The sequence below is a fragment of the Neophocaena asiaeorientalis genome, unplaced genomic scaffold (genome assembly GCF_003031525.2).
Source record: "Neophocaena asiaeorientalis asiaeorientalis breed wild unplaced genomic scaffold, Neophocaena_asiaeorientalis_V1.1 scaffold171, whole genome shotgun sequence".
Classification (NCBI taxonomy): Eukaryota; Metazoa; Chordata; class Mammalia; order Artiodactyla; family Phocoenidae; genus Neophocaena; species Neophocaena asiaeorientalis.
Genome location: NW_020174013.1, coordinates 11,033,627 through 11,054,898, shown reverse-complemented (window position 1 = coordinate 11,054,898; position 21,272 = coordinate 11,033,627). Strand labels below are relative to the sequence as shown.

The window sequence follows — 21,272 nt, the reverse complement described above, 5'->3', positions numbered from 1 at the left end:
CACATGCCAACGAAGAGTAGTCCCCACTCGCTGCAACTAGAGAAAGGCTGCACCCAGCAACGAAGGCCCAGCCCAGACAAAAATAAATAAATAAATTTATATTTTTTAAAAAAAGGAATTCTTTTCAGATTTCTGTCTGAAAGTGCCCTTTCAAAAGGAGATTCGTGAGGGTTCATATTTATACAACTGCTCTTATATAAGCAAGATGATAATGATGGCTCTCCAACCACTACCCATTCCTCAAGGTCCAGTTAAATTCCCACCCCTACACGAAGTATTCTCTGTCAACTCCAGCCCATTCTAACTTCTCCTTTTCTCTTCCCTCCAATTTACTGTCTATTTCATTCACTGGTCACCTCACACAGGCCTCAGTATTTTTCCTGTCATTGTCTCAAGTTGTTATTTATCTCTAATATTCTTTGCAAACTTTTAGTATGTTGAGTTTTGATCTCTCTAACCAGATTATAGGAGTTTTAAGTCCAGGAGTGTAGATTACACATCTTCATTTTAATAATTTATAGCATTCACCATAGGCTGAGCATGACACAAGGGCTCCATATATATTAATAAATGATAGCTTATTTATTCACTGCTCCTGTTTGGAAGTTTATATGATATACCACATATTCAGAAACTGGGATGCTCTGGAATACGAAGAACCCTTGAAGAAGTTGTGCAGTCTCACCATGCTTCAGTTTCCCACCAGCAATATGGAGATGATAATACTTGCTGCTCTCTGCTTTGCTGGTAGATGAGAAGGTTGTTGTTATTATTATTTTTTTAAATTATGTGACATAATGTATTTTTTTAAATTTATTTATTTATTTAATTTTTTTGGCTGCATTGGGTCTTCATTGTCATGCGCGGGCTTTCTCTAGCTGTGGTGAGCGGGGGCTACTCTTCCTTGCAGTGCATGGACTTCTCATTGTGGTGGCTTCTCTTATGGAGGACAAGCTCTAGGTGCATGGGCTTCAGTAGTTGTGGCACGTGGGCTCAGTAGTTGTGGCTCACAGGCTCTAGAGCTCCAGCTCTGTAGTTGTGGCGCACGGACTTAGTTGCTCTGCGGCATGTGGGGTCTTCCCAGACCAGGGATTGAACCCGTGTCCCCTGCATTGGCAGGCGGATTCTTAACCACTGCGCCACCAGGAAAGTCCCTGACATAATGTCTTTATAAGCTTTCTGTAAAGTCTCGGCACAGGTGTGCCTCACTTTGCACAAATCACATAGTTACAAAAATTAGAGAAAAATGAGATTTTACTGACTTATTGTCTGACTTCACATTTAAAGTTTGATATGAGTTTGTAGGTTGTGAAATTAAATATCCAGTAGGGACTTAAGAAAAAAAAAAAAAGAACTCTTGGTCAGATAAACTTGACTTGAAATAAAGACCCTGTCCTAATTTATATATTTATAAATCTAGAATTTCCCTTGCACTCTCCCCCAACATGGAGAAGGTCCATAAGTGATCCATCGATCGAATCCCTCTTTTTCTGATTTGCACAATCCCCATTCTTGTTTATTCTCTGTTAAACCCACCTGGTGAAACTCCAAATTCAGTAAGCCAACCTTCTGCCTCCAGGGCCCCTGCACCTTAAATATGGAGCTCCTCTGAGGATAATTAATCACACAGCCCTGTAGATTTCACCATCACCAATCTCCTCAAACCCCCAGCCCTTCCACCACCCCCAGAACTCATAGTAAATGACTTTGCCTCCCACTTAGCTGGAAAAAAAAGAAATATATATATATACATATATATATATACATACATACACATATATACACACACATGCGTATATATATACAAATATGTGTGTGTGTCATAAGATGATAACAACCTCAACAAAATTGCTCTGTTCAACCCCACCCAAATCCCCTCCCCAAGAAACTTATGTAATTAAGATGTGACTTTGGGTGTCCCTTTGGCCATCAGAGACTTAAGTAACTTGACCTAAACGCTAAACCCTCAATTTCTCTACCTGTATGAGCCTAGGGACCATCCTTAAGGATTATGCAAATGCAACACTTAATTGCTTTTGCCTTATCTATTCCTTTTGCACTCTGTGTTTTGTCTCTAAGGAGTCTTTGACAGCCAGGATGCTCACCTTGGCCCCTTCACTGTTTTCCACAGGAAATCCTATTATAGTTGTGGTTTTGTGAATTTCATAACTTCACTGAAGGCCTAAGGAGTTATGGGGAGGTATCACATACTGCTTTTTACCAGTACAGTGATCTTATACCCAATTTCCTATCTCAGAGCCATCCAAAGCCCCTGCTCTTGACCTATGACCTTCAACACCATGGGCCAGTGAAATGTAACTCACTTCCTAATGCTTCTTTCTTGAGGTGACTCTGGCCAGTCTGCCCAGTCTCCAGCTCTTTGGGATTCTGGAAAATAAAAATTTCAACATCTCATTGTACTCATCTTTTTTGAAACTTTTCTTTACTTCCATTTTCAGTGGAAAGGCTGGTTTAAGGGTTTTGTTTGTTTTTGTTTTTCATTAATTGAAGGCTTCTTACACCACCCATTCTTGGAGTTCTATTTGTATCTTGGACATAACTTGAACACACAAATTCAGTATATTTTAAATGAACCTGCCCATCTGCCTCTGCTGCCATCTTCCCCTGAAAAACTGTATTTTCTTCTGAGTGAAGGATAGTCTCATCTACCCTGTTGACCAACCAAATCACCCTTAACGTTAGTCTCCTGAAGTTCTCATGTGCTATCAAACAGTCACCAAGACCAATCAATTCTACCACTTAGCTCACTCTCTCTCCTTTACTGTCACTTCCCAAGTTCAAGCCTACATGATTGCAATAGTCTTCTTGTTGGTCTCCCTGAGTCTAGTCTTGCTACCTTTAATCCATTCTTTAGGCTGGAAGCTATAGGTTGGTTCAGATATGCTCTAGTTGGCTCTCATCTTTAGACCAGCAGCTGCTTAAGGCTTGACTACTGCTCCAATTGTCTCATTCTGCTGCCCAAGCTAAAGGAGTAATGGCCATCTTTGAATCTGCTGTAGCCAGAGAGATCATTCTAAAATCCAAAGGTTATCAACCTCTCCCTTGATTAAAATTCTTCAGTGGCTCCCTAATGCTCTTAGAAGACAGCCCAAACTTATCATGATATATTAGTTAGCTATTGTCACAATGATACCATGTAACAAACTATCCCCCAAATCAGATGCTTACAATAACATTCCCTATTCTCATGCTCACGAGTCTATCATTTGGCTGCAACTAAGCTGAACTAGGTTAGAATTCAGGCTTCTCAGCTCCAAGATCCAAGCTGAAGGAGGTATATTAGGCTCAGAACTATATACAGCATAAAGGATCTTCCAATAAAGGCCCTGCCTTATCATCCAAGTTCCCAGCACAGAACCTAATCTATAGTAAATGCTCACTAAGTGTTTGTTGAATGACTGAATGAAGCCAGATAAGGTTCACTTTGGGAAAACCAAGAAGTTAATTTCTGTGTCTATAGCCTCCCCTTTATACATGTCATTTTCTCCTCTATAATGTGTCTTGTTTAGGAATCTGGTTCCCTTGTGATCACCTCCCTCTGATCACTACTAAAACTCACTCTCACAAAGGCCATGCACTCAACAATTTACACATTTATAGAAAATATCAGTCTTTTTAACCCTTCCAGATTTATTTGGCATCTGAGCTCTCACTAGGGAATCTGTAGCAAGACTTTGACCTCTGCTAAAGTAATTTAAATCACCTAGTAAAAGATTCAAAAATTAATAAATGGCAAGTTATATTCTGAATAACTAGCTGAATAAATGCCAAGTTATATTCTCCAGGTAAGGTTCATGCAAAAAACAGATTCACCTCCTGTTAGTTTATCATACAGATGTCAGCGCAACCCCTCACAACCATGTTACAAAGTGTTTCACTCAGTTAGGTGCTTTATTTTAAGCCCTCCAGGATGGAAGCTTTCTTTGAATGTACTAAGGATAAAGACAGCTGCCACAGACAACGATCTTCCCATAACACACCAACATTCATGCCAGCCTCCCCCATGATTAATCCTTCAGCCTGTGGTGTACACATGGCTTCTTCCAGTCAGAGCCGAGAATGCCCCTAGAAATAGGTCATCTGAAATAAACATCAACTTCACTTCAAAAAGATTCTATGCCTATGTGGTCATAACCCAAAAAAAGAGTCCTTTGGGGAAACAGGACATGTAAACAGCAGAGCCCAGGCATCTCTTGCATCCTGTTCCTGCCTTCTCAGTGGCAACTTCATAATTGACCTCTCTAAAATCAACAGCTCTCTACTCTCAAAATGGAGTTTGGGCAACATCTTTCGCTTCTTTCCTGATTTCCATTGCCTTAGCCTAGCAACATAATACTCATTTGTAAGAACATGACTTAAGACATGTAAACAGCAGGCTTGCTCCATCTTCCTGGTAAAATTATAAAACAGCAAACATAACTAGATGCATCTCTAAGCCAGATTACTGGGGGAGGGATTTGGAAGGTAATGCGTGGGTACAGACGAAACTAATATTTATTGAACAATTTCCATGCACCACTGTTCTATTGTTTTACATACAGGATGTAGCTTAACCCTCATAACACTTATCTGATATCTGTTATTATCTCTCTTTGTAAATAGGAAAGCCAAAGCTCAGAGAGGTTAATTAACTGGCCCTTGGGTCCCACAGCTAGTATTCAGCAAAAATAGAATTAGAACACAAATCTGACCAATCTCCAAAATCCATGTCCCCAGCACCTGCTACACGTCTCCTTAACTGAGTCTCCTTGATGAGAGAATGAAAGACACGTTTCTGGAATTGTATGGTAAGCAAGGAACTTGTAATGAACCAATCAACAATCTTCCAAATAACAAGTATTTGCTTAAAGCTTCATAAGTGCTGAGCTTCAGGCTAGTCACTACAGGAGAGACACAGAAGTAGATGATGGGCTTTCTGACCTCCAGTAGATTACAACCTAGGAGAGGAGAAAAGGATCTTGTATCCAGAAAATGGACAAATGCTCAACTGTGTAGTACAGCTCAGAGATAGGACAGGCCAGCGTAGGCTGAATAAGGAATGGATCAGTCAGGGTTCTACTTGCAAGAAACTAGATTTAAGCAAAAGAATTTAGTTAACATCTAGTGGGCAAAAACGCAGTGACATATCATTTTATACTCACCGGAATGGATATGATCAAAATGACAGATAATAACAAAGATTATTTGGCAAAGATGTGGAGAAATTGGAACTTTCACACATTGCAAAATGGTGCAGCCACTCTAGAAAACAGTTTAGCAGTTCCTCAAAAGGTTAATCGTAGTTACCATAGTTACCATACCAGCAATTCCACTCCTAGGAATATACCCAAGAGAAATGAAGATATAACATCTACACAAAAACTTGCACATGAATGTTCATAAAAGCATTATTTATAATAGCCAAAAAGTAGAAACAATTCAAATATCCATCAACAGACGAGTGAATAAATAAAACGTGGGATATACATACAATGGAGTATTATTCAACAATAAAAAGGAATGAACTACCTATACGTGGATTCATCCATTACAACATGGATGAATCTTGAAAATGTAATACCAAGTGAAAAAAGCCAGTCCTCAAAATCACATGTTGTATGATTCCATTTATATGAAATGCCCAGAATAGGGAAATCTATAAACATATAAAATAGATTAGTAGTTGCCTACATCTCAAAGTAGGGGGAGGAATGGAAAGTGACTGATAATGGATATGAGGGTTTTTTTAGAGGAGAAAAATGTTCTAAAATTAGATTGTGGTGATCATTGCACAGTCCTGTGAATTTACTTTAAAACATTTAATTGTACATTTTAAATGGGTGAATTGTATGGTATGTGAATTATATCTCAATAAAACTGTAAAACAAAAACTAGTTGGAGGAGTTTCCTAGTGGCCTAGTGGTTAGGATTCTGGGCTTTCACTGCCGTGGCCCAGGTTCAATCCCTGGTCGGGGAACTGAGATCCTGCAAGCCACGTAAAGTGGCTAAAAAAAAAAAAAAGAAATTAGTGGGTAGCTTACAGAATCTCTGGGAGACTGCAGAACTAGGTTTAGAGGTTGTGGAGGCAGGAAAAAAAATGCTCCAAATTATTCAGGTAACTGTAATGGCAAATACATCACGACCATTGCTACTGGGGACAGACTATGTTGCTTGCCCAGAGGACATGACCAACACAGAATTCAGCTACAAGGAGCACAGACATTACTGTCTCTGGAAGCCAGTATCTGCCACTGCTGCAGCCCCCAGTGGCCACCAGAATGTATTCTGAATGGTCCCTGCTCTTCTCATGGCTAGTTTGGGTTGGGGGCATTTCACTGCGAGAGCCTAGGTCACATGGCCGCACCTCATCTACAAAGGAGGCTGGGAAAGTGTGCACCTGGCATTGTCAGGGTTGTAGTGGACAGTGGACAGTGCCTTATAAGGGTGATTCTCCAAACATAGGAAGAAGGTGGCCACAAAGAATGACTAAGGCTGCTACAGAAAGTTTCTCAAATTGGAAATAGCTTTAGCTGGTCTTTGAGGGATGGACAGGATTTGGACCCACTAAAATGAGAAAAACATTGCAGTGAAGGAAATTGCATTAGGTATGTAGGAATAAAAACCTAGGTTTTTCAGGAGTTCACAAGGTCTTCCTACTGGTTGGAAAGGTAAGGCATGCAGGCATCTAAAAAATGATACAGGAAGCAGACTGACATCAAGCTCTGAGCTGTGTAGTTGTAGGAACTTTAAAAGTCACTGAAGGTGGGTTATTAGAGGAAACCCTCAAGGTCCAAATCACTGGTCAGAATTTTTTCATAGTCTGGCCACCGGGGGCTTCAGTGACAACTTAAAAGTTAGAACCAACCAATCCCCTGAGAACCAGGGAGGAGGCACCCAGGTGGTTTCTTCACTTCCTTTGTTTTGTCCCCTTGCAAGCCTGGGCAGGAAACTGAGCAGTGGAAACAAGGGCTGCTTTTGAGGTGTATTCAAATGGGGACCATGGTGGCAGTTTGGGGGTGGGACATGTTATTTCTGGTTTAATCTGTTGAGACTTTTTTGCCAAATAATTTCTTTTTCTCCCTGTGTCTCCTGTGAACACAGGATAGATTGATCCCTTTCTCAGACCATCCCACATCATTTCTTTCTATTTTTGAGTTCTGTTTAGAACTCTAAATCTTTGTTGCATCTGGGTAGCTGAGATGATATAGAGCAGTCTGGAAGAGGGTCTGGCCCTTTCAGCATAGTTCACTTTATTTTTATGCTTCCTTTCTATCTGGCTTTTCTTAATAGCTTTGAGATGAATTTCCTTTCAGCCTTGCTCTGGCCTTGTGAAAGCAAGGAGTTGAGTTATTAGGCACAATAGGAGCATTTATTTATCTGACTTTCATCAAGATAAACAAAAATTTATATAAAATCTTAGCACATCAAAAAATCCCAATATATAAGAAATGAGTATGGTTTACTTAATGGTTTTGCAAAACTTTGTTGTAAAATCTCAACATGGTAAATTAACTTGCTAAATAGTATCTTAGCCTGAAATCCCTGATAGCACTATGGAGCAAATGGAAGAGGTGAATTTTAAGGAAGTCTCACCGTGGAGCTTTAAAAAAAAAAAATCACCACATCAGCGATATAATACATAAAAAGCGGGGATCATGGATTCATCATCAGTAAATTCAATAGCAGCCAGAGCACCATTTGCTAGAAATTCACTTTGAGTCTGAATTATTTTAAATAAGGCATCACACATAAGAGTAAGAAAGAAAAAATTCCCAGCTCAGTTTCCATTAATTTCCCAGCCAGTAACTTTGAAATAGTGTAGAATTTATAGGTCAGCAGCAAAAGCTCACTCAACCAGGGAGAAAATGGGCCATTTCTCTTTGGTATCCAACTGAAGACCCCACTTAGGAGCTATTTCCTGATTCTTAAAAAGTCTTTTAACTGTATCATTTCTTGATTTAAACTGGCCTGAAGCGGCTCCCCATGACACAGGGAAATGTGAGTGAAGTGAGTTTTCCCTGCGTTACAAGGGTATTATCCAGGTCTCCAAATATGGCAGCCTGCCCAGATTAGTGTTAAAGACTGTCACGCCAGCTGAGATGAAGACACAAGACACAAACGCTGGCTTTTGTCATTGGCAAGTTAGAAACGCTGAGCAACTGGAAGAGAGAAATGTGTCTGTCTTTTGCAGCCCATTAGAGGGGTTTGCCTGCCTATTCTGCCTACTCCTTAGAACAGGGCCTTTCACTGGGGCTGGGGATTCAGGACAGCCATTTGGCTGGTTCTCACATTCATGAAGAGCTCCAACTACAGATGTTTGATGTTCTCATCAAAGGAGGTCATCCATCCAGTCCCAGAGATGCACAGTGACCAGAAGAGGAAGACGTTCATCGTAAAACTTTCATCTACCACATGTCCTGCCTGTGGTGCACTGTACATTAATGTTTCAAATATTATTATTATGTGAATAATGCATTTCACTACATTTAACATAAACAGCATTTAAAACAATTTTTGAAACCCAGTTTTGGAATTTTTCATTTATTTTATATATACCAAGAGCCTCAAAAAATAAATAAATAAACGAACAAAAGAGAGAGAGAAATGTCCTGGAGCCTCTCTAAGCTTCTGAGACACCCTGCCTAGAAGGCTATGTTTATCTTGTTAACGACAATATCCTATACATTTGACTCCACTTTATTTGTTTCAATTGTTAATCGATCTTCAGGACCTTAAGTTTTAGAGATTATAAAGGCAGGTAAATGAAAATAATAGTTACTATTCAGTGAGCACCAACTACATACTGGCCACTGTACTGGACTTTTTCTGTTATTTTCTTTAATCCACAGCAGCATTCAGGTAACAATTATTATCTCCATTTTACCTGTACATGAACTGAGGCTCAGAGAATTGGCATTTTCCTAAAATCACCCAGATGATAAAAAAGAACCATATTTGAACCCAGGTCTGTTTATCTTCAAAGGCCATGTTCTTAGCCACTACTCAAAGATCATTTAAATGACAGTTACTAGTTTTATAGGAAAACTAAAAGATACAACCATACACTCCAGAGAACATCTTCTCCCTTAGTAAGCACTAGATGAATATTGTCAAATTCTACTCTTTGGCCTCCCTTTTCTAGACCTCATGCTGACCAGGTCCCATCTATCCAGTCAGTCTTCCTTTGAACAGATAACTGCAATACAGCTAAATAGGCTTCGACTTTAGATTTTTGGGTTCTCCTGAGGTTAGACCCTGACTTGGATTTGGATAGTTCAGAAACTTTTCGGCAACCATTCATAGATCACTGTTAGAGTGATAATCTTATTCCCAGAGGATAACCTTATATTTAAGCCTTGGACTACCTTGCTTTTTCTCCATGTACCCAATAATGTCCTTTTCGGGAAAGAACTACCAATGCTCAGATATTCACTAGCCTAGTTATAGGACAGCTCTTATTTTTAATAAATAATTGCAGCATTTTAATAGATAAGATATGTAGTTGGAAGAACATTCAAAAAGGGCAAAAGGATTTGTAATGAAAGTAAGTCTTCCACCCACCTACCCACGCACATCCTACTTTTCTACTTAGAGGTAACCCAACCAACCACTATCTTTAAGAGATATTCCATGAAAACATAAGCATTGAATATATCCATTTAAATATCAGTATCCCGCCCTGCAAATTACAATTTTTTTAATAAATTTATTTATTTAATTTATTTATTTTTGGCTGTATTGAGTCTTTGTTGCTGTGAGCAGGCTTTCTCTAGTTGTGGCGAGCGGAGGCTACTCTTCATTGCGGTGCACAGGTTTCTCACTGCAGTGGCTTCTCTTGTTGAGGAGCACAAGCTCTAGGTGCACGGGCTTCAGTAGTTGTGGCACATGGGCTCTAGAGTGCAGGCTCAGTAGTTGTGGTGCACCGGCTTAGTTGCTCTGCAGCATGTGGGATCTTCCTGGACCAGGGCCCGAACCTGTGTCCCCTGCATTGGCAGGTGGAATCTTAACCACTGTGCCACCAGAGAAGCCCTGAACATTACTTTTTTTTTTTTTGCGGTACGCGCGCCTCTCACTGTTGTGGCCTCTCCCATTGTGGAGCACAGGCTCCAGACGCGCAGGCTCAGCGACCATGGCTCGCAGGCATGGGCCCAGCCACTCTGCGGCATGTGGGATCTTCCCGGACCGGGGCACGAACCCGCATCCCCTGCATCGGCAGGCGGACGCCCAACCACTGCGCCACCAGGGAAGCCCTGAACATTACATTTTTAATGATGTATCTTTAAGATGGTTTCATATCTGCATAGAGCTGCTTTCTTGTTTTTACGGCTGCGCAGTACTTAACCAGTCCATTTTGATAGACAGGTTGCTTCCAACATTTTGCTATTAGAAAAAATACTACAGTGAATGTCTTTCTACTTGTAACAATTTACAAATTTGACATATCTATATGATTAACTTCTAGAAATGAAGTTGCTGTGTCTAATTTAATCTGCCCTTTCTAGAAGTTGTACCAATTTACACTTGCACCATCAATTTCCTGCTTCCTAATATCTTCACCTACACAAGGTGTTAAAAAACTTTTGGATCTTTGCCAATCTGATTGTCCGTTTTAATTTGTGTTTCTCTTATTTTAAAGGTGATTGAACAACTTTTCATATGTTCACAAGTCGTCTGTATTTCTTTTTCTATAAATTATCTGTTAATACCCTTTGCCTATTTTTCTATTAGGCTATTGATCCTTTTTCTTATTAATGTGTAGGAACTCTTTTTATATTAAGGAAATAAACTCTGTGGGATATGTGTTATAAACAGCTTTTTTCTCAATTTGTCGCTTGTCTTTTGACTTTATTATTTCTTTGCAAGCAGAATTTTTTTTCATTTTTATTCATTAAAACGTAGCAATTCTTTCTTCTATAGCCTCTGGGATTTGTATCAAACTTAAAAATTGATATTGATATCAATTTTTTGATATTGTATAGGAATTCTCCTATGTATTTTATGACTTCATTTTTCATGTTTCAATCTTTGATTGAACTATCCAAATCCAAGTTCTGGAACATACTGCATGCAAGGAGCAAGGTAGTGATTCAGTTTGATTTCAGCATTCCAAATGGCTGCCAAGTGTCCCTGAAACCATTTTGCATTTCATCTTTTCTATATAATGCTTGGGAGCACACTAAGAAACCTGGAAATTGGTGTTACCTTCAGTCTTAGATCCCTTGGAAAACCCGTCCCACATAGTACGTGGACAGCACAATCACTACCGCCCGTAAGAAGTAATCTGGCATAAGTAGAATGTAGCTGAATGAGAAGCAGAACAACTAAAATTAGTCCAATTCTGGGCAAACAAGTTTTGCGAGGCCTAAAGCATATAAATTTAGGTTATATATATATATATATATATAAAATTATAAAATAAATATAACATAAATATTTATTTAGAATAAAAGGAGAAATGTTTAAAAGCGAATACATTCTGCAAATGTTAGAAAATATAGAAAAATAACATAATAATATGTTTATTAACTGCCTGACACTCCTCTATAATATTTTGGCTGTATATTCTTTGATTTCCTCTTCATATGACAATAATTTTATAATATTATTTTCCATAAAGAAAATAGAAAGATAATTCAGTTATTCCCCTAGCATGGTTGATCAAAATGTGTTTTTATTAATGATGGTTTAGAAAATTTCCTTCAGTATTAAATGTGATAGTGGTGGTGTCACATAACTTTGTAGGATTGTTGTCGAATCTCTAGAGAGATTTCAGGTCATTTCAATTTTTCTTGTTCAGTGATTAACCTTAAATCCTCTTTGAATTGATGATAATCATTAACCAGTTTGTCATCAATGCTCTCATTGTAAAGCTTCCATGAATTTATATAATTATTTTTTGTCCAGTATTTTCTGCCAAATCACAAAGTAATATAAATCCTTTTCCAGTATGTTTGTATGATTTTATCATTTTCATTAGTTGGATTGTCAAATAATCCAAAAGTGTGTTCATTACTTCTCTTCAAAATTTACCTCTTCCATTTAGTGAATTATTGCTTTGTGTATGATCTGAAATTTGGGGGCTCAAATTCACTTCTTGTTGTCTTTGCTTATCTCCATTGCTTTTATTTCATATTCTATTAATTTTTATATGAAATTTTACTGATCAAAGAGAAAATTAAATCTGAAATTACAAATTATATAGAAAAATTTAAAAAGAGATTACTTTATAAGAAAACCAATAAGTCACAGCTAAAACTGTACTCTGAGGAAAATATATAGCCTGAGTACCAAAAATAAATGAATTTACGTTTAAGAAAGTAGTAGAAGAACAACAAGGAAACCAAAAGAAAATAATAAAACATAATTAATAAAGAAAAGACTGAGATTATTGAAATGTAAAACAAGTTACAGAAATATAAATAAACCCTCAAAGTTTAATATTTGAAAAGAACCAATAAAATGGGTAAATCTCTGTCAAACCTAATGAAGGGAAAAATATAGAAAAGAGAACCACAAGATTGGGAATAAGAAAGGAGATATTATAGGAAAATATTGTAAGCGAATATTAAATTGAACTCTATAGCTATAACTTGAGAATATAGAGGAAATGAATGTTTTCCTATTAAAATGTAACACTACGTTAAAATTGAAGTTTCACCTCAAGCTGCAAGATGATCAGACTCTACATTCTGTATTTCAAAAGAAGGACTAAAGTATGTGCAGAATTTACAAGGCAAAAAGCAATAAATTATTAATAACTTTTTAAGCTTTCACCCACTTTGAGGGCACAAAATTTGGAAAACTAAAGAGAGAAATTTGTCAGGAGGCTTTTTGGAAATAGCTGAACTGTGATTCCTACCCTCCTTCTCCACCAAAGAAGAGAGGAATGTTACCTCCTAATCCCAAATCTAGTCCTAGAGATTTCACTCAGATGACCCAAAGAGCTTGACTTGTGTTCCCTGCTATTGTTGGGAGGGGTTGGGAATGAGGGAGAAGGGCACAACTGTCTGGGGTCTTAGTTCCATCTAAGAAATCTCGTGGGCAAGTGATTAGCTGCTCCAGTGGCATAACATAGGCAGCTCTATTGAGATTGAGCTGCCCTCCAGTGTTTGATGGGACAGAGGGTGAGAATCTCTTCTCCTGGACCAGACATAAGCCTTGAGGGAGAGAGAATCAGCTTTTTTGATTATTGCCAAGAGCACAGTTTGAGAGGGTTACCAGAAACAAACAGAGAGAGTGTAACAGAAAACTAGAGACAAAGGATACAGAGGCTGCATAGACTTCATTGTCCATATCACTAGATTTGCTGTCAGAAGGACTCAGCTGGAAAACTTAAAAAATTACACAAGTGACCATGAGAGGAAAAACGAAATAAAACAGGCCTAGGGAATGTGAAGCCAGCTTATAACAGTATCTGTCAAAACTGAACTTTCAACTCATCTTTTCTCTCCATCCTTTGGGCACACTCCAGCTCCAAAGGGAATGGAAATAGCAACTAATAATTGTGTGGAGGTAAATAAAAGAGAGAAAATATTTCTCCTATGTGTTGATAGTGGTTGCAGTGTAATTCTTTAATCTCTCTGAACCCCAACTTAAAAACAGTGCAATAGATAGCAAAATTAGAAACCCACGCATGGATAAAACATAGTATCAATACAATGAAACTTGTTGACAGGGTATCCACACAAGTCCCAAAATACAAGCAGGTGAGGACAAACCATTAAGAAGCATATAACCTGCACGATATTATAGACCTTGCATAGGAGAAAGCAGAGGGAAGCAATGGAGCATCTGATAGATATGAAAACAGATGACCTCAAAACGGCCAACAGATATTTACTGGAAAGTATAGAAGGACAGTTAAAGAGGAGCAGGTCAAACTAAGAGGAGTTTTGCCTAATCAAAAAGCAGAAGAGTGCCATGGGCTCATGGAAGGAACTTTAGAAGCTGGAACAATCTGACCCCTATGAACATATTAGGGCTCCTTCCAGGACAATCCTCACACTGAGGAAAAACTGCTGAAACTAGAATCAAAATTGACCAAGATGGGGTCAACAGAGGAGAAAGGAAAAAGAAGGTCCAGAACAAGTGCAGGTAAGGCTACAGAGCCAGGAAATCTCAGAGAACAAGCTACCACATTTTTTAAAGCCACATGAAACACAAGAGAGAACTCTGTGAAGTTACCCAGAACCATGCCTCCTTCCAAAAGTTCAGGAAAACTGGTTTCACTTTTAAAAATGAACAATACAAAAGGTTGATGTCAAATCCCACACCAAGTTATTATACAATAAAAAAGAATAAGATGCAGAATAACAACTCCTTGGTCCATTGCTTCTCAAACATTTGTTCTCAGCATCCCTCTATACTCTTAAAAAATGGTGAGGACTCCCAAAAGCTTTTGCTTATGTGGGTTATATCATTTGATATTTATCCTATTCAAAATTAAAATTAAGCAATATTTAAAATATTTATTAATTCATTTAAAAATAATAATGCACCCATTATGTGTTAACATTAATAACATATTTATGAAAAATCACTACATTTTTCCAAACAAAAAAAAATTAATTTAATGAGAAGAATAGCATTGTTTTACATATGTACAGATCTCTTTACTGCTGGGCTTCACAGAAGACAGCCAGATTCTCATATCTGCTTCCACATTCCATCTGATGTGATGTGCTATTTTAGTTGAAATATATGAAAAAAAAAAACCCTGGTCTTAAACAGATATGTAGTTGGAAAAGAAAGAAGTATATTAATAACTTTTTTCAGATAATTGTGGATATTCTTCTTTGATATTACACCAAACCTTCACAAGTGATAATTGCTGGAAGGTTAGTTGCAACACAGAATATGAAACCCTGTCAGTTAACTTTTCAAATTGTGTTCTATTAAATCTATTGGTTTATCTTTGTTTTTTTATTTTTTATTAAAGTAGGGTTGATTTACAATATTAATATTGGTTGGTTTCAGGTGTACAACATAGTGATTCAATATTTTTATAGATTATACTCCATTAAAAGTTATTACAAAATAATGGTGATATTTCCCTACACTGTACAATATATCCTTGTTGCTTATTTATTTTATACATAATAGTTTATATCTCTTAATCTCATACCCCTATCTTGCCCCTCCCCACTTCACTCTCCCCACTGGTAACCACTAGTTTGTTCTCTATATCTGTGAGTCTGTTTTGTTTCTGCTTTATTACATACATTCATTTGTTTTATTTTTTAGGTCACACATACAAGTGATAATATAGAATATTTGTATTTCTCTGTTTGACTTATTTCAGTAAGCATAACACCCTATAGGTCCATCCATGTTGTTGCAAATGGCATTATTTCATTCTTTTTTATGGTTGAGTAGTATTCCATTGTGTGTGTGTGTGTGTGTGTGTGTGTGTGTGTGTGTGTGTGTATATATATGCCACATCTTCTTTATCCATTCATCTGTTGATGGACACTTAGATCGCTTCCATATCTTTGCTATTATAAATAATGCTGCTATGAACATTGGAGTTTATGAATCTTTTCAAATTAAATGTTTTCATTTTCTTTGGATACATACCCAGGAGTGGATTGATGAATCATATGGTAGTTCTATTTTTAGTTTTTTGAGGAAATTTCATACTGTTTTCCATAGTGGCTGCACCAATTTACATTCCCACCAACAGTGTAGGAAGGTTCCCTTTTCTCCACATCCTTGCCAGCATTTGTTATTTGCAGACTTTTTGATGATAGTCATTTTGACAGATGTGAGGTGATATCTAATTGTGGTTTTGATTTGCATTTCTCTGATTAGTGATGTTGAGCATTTTTCATGTGCCTGTTGGGCCTCTGTATATCTTCTTGGGAGAAATCTCTATTCACGTCTTCTGCCTATTTTTTTAATCAGGTTGTTTGTTTTTTCTATATTGAGTTGTATGAGCTGTATATATTTTTTGGATATTAACCCCTTATTGGTCATATTATTTACAAATATTTTCTCCCATTCAGTAGGTTGTCTCTTCATTTTGTCAGTGGTTTCCTTTGCTGTGCAAAAGCTTTTAAGTTTAATTAGGTCCCATTTGTTTATTTTTGCTTTTGTTTATTTTTCCTTAGGACACAGAGACAAAAAAATATTGCTGTGTCAAAGAGTGTTCTGCCTATGTTCTCTTCTAGGAGTTCTGTGTTTTCAGATCTTAAATTCGGTCTTTAATCCTAAATTTTGAGGGGTGTTTTTTGTATATGGTGTGAGAAAAATTCTATTTTATTCTTTTACATATAGCTATCCAGTTTTCCCACACCAGTTATTGAAGAAGCTGTCTTTTCTCTACTGTATATTCTTGCCTCCTTTGTTTTAGATTAATTGATCATAAATGGGTGGGTTTATTTCTGGACTCTGTATTCTGCTCTATTAATTTATGTGTCTGTTTTTGTGCCAGTACCATGCTGTTTTGATTACTGTAACTTTGTAGTATAAGATGAAGTTGTTGTGTTACCTCCAGCTTTGTTCTTTTTTCTCAAGATTTCTTTGGCATGATTGATTTTTGAATGACTTTTTTACCCACATGTAACTTTGTAACAATACATTGATCATTTGATTACCATCAGTTCATTGAATTATGTGGATCCTCCAAAGGTTGACACACTCACTAAACAATAGCAAAAAGTCATACTTGTAAATCTCACCACAAATCTCACCTGAAGAGTATTTAAGCATTAGGAAACTGTAAAGCCAGTGGCAAATATAAGTTTTCCAAAATTAAAGTTTTCACTTGAAAACTCAAATTTTATCATTGGCAACAAATACTGTTGGTTATTTTCCTTGACGTTCCAGCCTTATTTAGTTCATATTCAAAATATGTCTACAAGACACCCAATTCTGAATAATTACAGTTTACCTGTGAGTCATTCTTTCAAGTAAAGATGGTGTTCCAATTTTAAAAAGAAATTTATTAGTTCAGTTAGCAATTCAAACAATTATAATACTTTTTCTGGAAACAACCATCACACTTTAGTGTGCAGCTAGTGTTTTCTGTGTACTTCCCATTTTGACACACACAGAACATTAAAAAAAAATGTGTACTCAAAGGACAAGATTTAATAAAATTAATACTTTTCCTGTTTCATCAAGAACATTCTTAAGTGAAACTGGCTTTTTAAAAATGTATTTAAAATGACTACTAGTACATTTTGGTGCCACTGCTTTGATTCATGATAAAATGCTAGCAATTTTACCTATCCTTGCTTTGAACTATCAGTGCTAATGTCAACACAGTGAAAGAGAGAAATAACATCTTCATAATATCATGAAAATAGAAATAGCTTTTACCTTTCAGTGTGTCTAAAAGGGTCTTGAACCACACATTGAAGTCCATTTTATAGACAATGAAAGCAATCAGATATGCTCACAGAGCATATCAAAACTGTCAAAACTATTTGAAAAATGAGCTAAGGGACATCAAGAAAATAATATAATATCTGAAAAAATAATATAAATCAAACTTAAAAAAAATCAGAAATGAGGTGACAGAGCTCAGAAAAGAAAGAAAAGAAAATTCACTGGCAGTCCAGTGGTTAAGGACTCCACTCTTCCACTGCAGGGGGCATGGGTTCGATCCCTGGTCTGGGAACTAATATCCCAAACGCCGTGTGACATGGCAAAACAAAAGAAGAAAAAAGAGAAAGAAAAAATAACTTCAAAATTGAAGACTAACCTAGAGCCAACAAACCAATAAACACAGTAGATTATGCCTTGAGAGGAACAGAAGGTGAAGAAGAGGAAAATATTTTTAAATTTTTTTTAAATAAAAGATAAATGGAGAGATGAAAAGGATTTGAGAGAATGTGGCATATATTAAAGACAGACAATGAAGATCCAACATATAGACAATATAGATTCTAGGGAAGAAAACCATAGCAAGAAAACAGAAGAAATATTTAAAAACTAATTGAAGAAAACTTTCCCGAAGTGAAAAAAAAAAAAAGATTTGAAACTATAGAACATATCTGTTTCTGAGAATATCAACTCAAAACAAACAAAACAAAAACTTCTTCTAGAATTGTATAAACAGGAAGAAAGAAACACACTCTGGTCATCTAAGCCAAAACAGTAAGTGATATGTAAGGTTAAGAAAATTAAATTAGCATCAAACTTTTCAAAACCACCACCATATAACAGAAGAAAGGGAAGTAAGATATTTAAGATACTGAAAAAGACAAAATATAGGCCAAGGATTTTATATTCTAAAAAATTGACTTTCAAGTATAACAGATATATGATTATCAATATGCAATAATTCAGGGAATATTGTACCCGTGAGCCCTTCCTAAGGAATCTACTAGAGAATGAACTTCAAACAATTGAAAGAACTAGAAAGACATTGACATAAGGACTATTAGTGAACATTAAAGGGACTTCCCTGGTGGTCCAGTGGGTAAGACTCTGCACTCCCAATGCAGGGACCCAGATTAAATCCCTGGTCAGGGAGCTAGATCTTGCATACCTGCTTCAACTAAGAAGTCCACATGCCACAACTAAAGATTATGAATACCACAACAAAGATCCTGTGTGCTGCAACTAAGACCTGGTGCAGCCAAAATAAATAAACAAACAAATAAATAAATAAATAATCAAAAAATATATAGAATATATAATTTTAATAGAACTAAGGCTAAATGAAGGTTAAAAGGAAGAGAGTCTAAAACACATGAAAGAATGCTCAACATCATTAATCATTAGAGTATGTTTAAAAAAAAAAAAAAAAAAAAAGGAAGAGAGTCTAGTGTAAAATGCTTACACTCTTAGGCAATATAGATATAGCACAATGATAAAAAAAAGATGAGGGAGAATAGGGAGAGCATAATGCAAAAAAAAATTATAGTTATTCTCAGTACATAGTATTGTTTAACTGAGACTATGGTGTGTGTGATACATATGATAAAACAAATGAGGAGTCAAAAGATGTTCTACTTCTATCATCCCCTGTTCCCTTGAGAACGAAGATTCATAGTATGGAAGAAAGGAGATACAATTGTAATATAGAAGAAGCTAAATAAAAACCTGTAGGCCTGAATTTGAATTGAAAATATCACTGTAAACTCATGAGGTATTTTACCTTAGAAAATACAAATATAGATTTAGACATATATACTACTCAGTGTTGTCCACTGAAAAGGCCTAGAAACAATAACCAACCCAACAGCAATGTACTAATCTAGTACTCAAAAATGTGGTCTTGAAATACCATTTCTCACTAAAAGAAACCTGTGTTTCTTAGAGAAATGGATGATTCCAGGTCTGCAGTAAGAAATGTACAAGAAAAGCCTAGACTATCCTGTAATACTAAGGAAGGAATAAAATCATCCCTGGGTATCCTCAGGAGATTGGCTCCAGGACCCCCTTCGGATACCAAAATCCAAGGATGCTCAAGTCCTTTATATAAAATGGTGTAGTATTTTCGTATAACCAACGCACATCCTCCCTCTTCCCGTATACTTTAACTCGTCTCTCAATTACTTATAATATCTAATACATTCTAAATGCTATGTAAATAGTTGTAAATACAATGCAAATGCTATCTAAATAGTTGCCAGTGTGTGGCAAATTCAAGTTTTGCTTTTTGGAACTTTCTGGAATATCTTTTCCTGAATATTTTTGATCTGAAGTTGGTTGAATCCACAAATGTGGAACCTGTGGATACACAGGGCTGACTATCGTATGAAAGAGCAATATTATCTCAGATCGCAAGTGATATAATTGTGTTCCTAGAAAACTCGTGATCAAAAAAACCCCTAGAATTAGTGAAAGAATTTGATCCAGTGACTGAAATATACATATATACATACATACACACACGCACACACACACACTCATCAAAAACTCAATAGGCAGATTGGTTCAAGATGGCAGAGTAGAAGGACATGCGCTCTCTCCCTCTTGTGACAGCACCAAAATCACAAATAACTGCTGAACAGTCATCAAGAGGAAGACACTGGAACTCACCAAAAAAGATACCCCACATCCAAAGACCAAGGAGAAGCCAAAATGAGAGAGTAGAAGGGGTGCAATCACAATAAAATCAAATCCCATAACTGCTGGGTGGGTGACTCACAAACTGGAGAACACTTATACCACAGAAGTCCACCCACTGGAGTGAAGGTTCTCAGCCCCACATCAGGCTTCCCAACCTGTGGGTCTGGCAATGGGAGGAGGAATTCCTAGAGAATCAGACTTTGATAGCTAGTGGGATTTGATTGCAGGACTTCGACAGGACTGGGGGAAACAGAGACTCCACTCTTGGAAGGCACACACAAAGTAGTGTGTGCATTGGGACCTGGGGGAGGAGCAGTGACCCCATAGGAGACTGAACCAGACCTACCTGCTAGTATTGGAGGGTCGCCTGCAGAGTCAGGGGTTGGCTGTGGCTCACCATGGGGACAAGGACACTGGAAGCAGAAGTTCTGAGAAGTACTCCTTGGTGTGAGCCCTCCCAGAGTCTGCCATTAGCCCCACCAAAGAGCCAGGTAAGCTCCAGTGCTAGGTCGCCTCAGGCCAAACAAGCAACAGGGAGGGAACCCAGCCCCACCCATCAGCAGACAAGCAGATTAAAGTTTTACTGAGCTCTGCACACCAGAGCCAACACCCAGCTCTACCCACAACCAGGCCCTCCCATCAGGAAGCTTGCACAAACCTCTTAGGTAGCCTCATCCATAAGAGGGCAGACAGCAGAAGCAAGAAGAACTACAATTCTGCAGCCTGTGGAAGGAAAACCACATTCACAGAAAGATAGACAAAATGAAAAGGCAGAGGACTTTGTACCAGATGAAGGAACATGATAAAACCCCAGAAAAACAACTAAATGAAGTGGAGATAGGCAACCTTCTAGAAAAACAATTCAGAATAATGATACTGAAGATGATTCAGGACCTCAGAAACAGAATGGAGGCAAAGATCGAGAAGATGCAAGAAATGTTTCACAAAGACCTAGGAGAATTAAAGAAAAAAACACCTAGAGGAACTAAAGAACAAATAAGTAGAGTTGAACAATATTCTGCTTGAACAATAACTGAAATGAAAAGTACACTAGAAAGATTCAATAGCAGAATAACTGAGGCAGAATGACGGATAAGTGACCTGGAAGACAGAATGGTGGAATTCACTGACGTGGAACAGAATAAAGAAAAAAGAATGAAAAGAAATGAAGACAGCCTAAGAGACCTCTGGGACAACATTAAATGCAACAACATTCGCATTACAGGGGTCCCAGAAGGAAAAGAGAG

General features: G+C 37.3%; 1 long non-coding RNA gene across 1 annotated transcript in view; it reads right to left on the bottom strand.

Annotated features, from left to right (window-relative positions):
• The window catches only part of LOC112405214 (uncharacterized), a 40,125-nt gene extending 19,696 nt beyond the window's left edge, over window positions 1–20,429 (bottom strand). Inside the window, exons 1-2 of the long non-coding RNA XR_003004289.1 lie at window positions 20,372–20,429; window positions 2,325–2,388 (exon numbers count right to left, since the gene is read on the bottom strand). This is a non-coding gene — a long non-coding RNA (uncharacterized LOC112405214). The remainder of the gene's footprint in view (window positions 1–2,324; window positions 2,389–20,371) is intronic.
• Window positions 20,430–21,272: the final 843 nt, after the last annotated feature.